The following is a 1,846-nucleotide window of genomic DNA, read 5'->3' on the forward strand; positions in this document are numbered from 1 at the left end:
AATTTTGCGGGTAGTTAGCCATATGTCATATATCTTTGTTTTAGTATTTTCCCACACATTTTAGTTCCAGTACTTTCCCCCCATACATCTTTGTCTCAGTAGTCTCTCCACCTGGCATTGTTTAAAGGTCAGTCTGGGGGTAGTCAGTTCATTTCCCAGGCCCAGGAGTTAGTCAAGCAAGAAGTTAGTGAGTACTTTCCCATCTATGTCAGGAGTGAACCGAATTATTCCATTTTATTGAGGGCTTGCAGCCCAGGAATTTGTCAGGAGTTAACTGGTATTTTTGTACTTTAGCCTAGACCTAACATGAGAACAAGACTTTGGTTCACAGAAGCTGATGGGCCTGACAGGGGTTGCTTTTCCCACCAGTGAGTAGAAATTGCAGATGATAAGAAAAGAGAGAAAATGACCTTCCAGAAAGGGAGGAAGCTAGAAGGTTCTCCATGAGTTTGGGTGCTGGGAGCAGGGAAAGAAAATACAAAGCTCGTCTCCGTGGAGTATCTTGGGGGTGTTTATAGAGTAAATAATAGAATATCTGCAGGAAAGGCACCAGGCAAGCCTGAAACAGGCAGGGCAGAAACTGACTTGACAAATAGACTTTTGATTCATCTAGTGCTACAGGAAGCACTTTAAAAATGAACTGGGGTTCAGGAGCTTGAGGCTGCTGTGAATTAGGCCATGGAACTCTAGGCTGGGCAACAAAGTGAGATTCTGTCTTAAAAAAACAAAACAAAACAAGAAATATACTGGGGTTGTTACTAGTTACCTCTAGACAGGAACACAGATGGAGGAGTCTCTAGAACAGTTGGGAAGGAGGTGTATCAACTGTCTATGCCACCAAAATTCTGTGTGTCAACGAGCCACAAACATTTAGTGGGTGGTACCAACACACACTCACTTGAGTCTAGGAGGTGCTTGGCAGATCCCAGTATAGGACAGACTGGGCAGGTCCTTCTCATGGTCATGACAAAGAGTAGCAGGTAACAAGCCCAGTTGCACAAACAGTGTTAAGCTCATAATCGCATGTTTGCTATTGTTCTGTTGCCCAAAGCAACTCACATGTCTGAGCTGAGAGAAAGGAGGGCAAAAGAAGGAGATATCTATCTATCTATCTATCTATCTATCCATCTCTTTTTTTCAGTAGTTTACCCTGACAGACAAAGGGAGGATATAGAGACAGGTAAAGACTTACAACCAATAGTCAATCTACCATGGAGTTAATTTTGTAAAAACCAACTTTGCAATTTGACTTCTCAGCCAGAACAAGATTGAGACCCCCCCCCTCATTGCTACAAAAAATGAAAAATTAGTCCAGGGGGCAGCACCTGTGGCTCAGTGAGTAGGGCACCAGCCCCATATGCTGATGATGGCAGGTTCAAACCTGGCCCCAGCCAAACTACAACAAAAAAATAGCTGGCCGTTGTGGTAGGCACCTGTAGTCCCAGCTACTCAGGAAGCTGAGGCAAGAGAATCACCTAAGCCCAAGAGCTGGAGATTGCTGTGAGCTGTGATGCTGCCACAGCACTCTAGACAAAGTGAGACTTTGCCTCTTAAAAAAAAAAAAAAAAATTAGGCCAGATGCAATGGCTCACATCTGTAATCCCAGCACTCTGGTAGGCCGAGGAGGGTGCATTGCTTGAGCTCATGAGTTCAAGACCACCCTGAGCAAAAGCAAGACCCCCATCTCTACTAAAAATAGAAAAACTGAGACAAGGGGATCACTTCAGCCCAAGAGTTGGGAGTTGCGGCTCGGCACCTATACTCAACCAGCTAAGGCGCCAGCCACGTACACCTAAGGTGGCGGGTTCGAATCCCCAGCCCGGACCTGCCAAACAACAATGACGGC

The sequence above is a fragment of the Otolemur garnettii genome, unplaced genomic scaffold (genome assembly GCF_000181295.1).
Source record: "Otolemur garnettii isolate 467f Iridium unplaced genomic scaffold, OtoGar3 scaffold00136, whole genome shotgun sequence".
Lineage (NCBI taxonomy): Eukaryota > Metazoa > Chordata > Mammalia > Primates > Galagidae > Otolemur > Otolemur garnettii.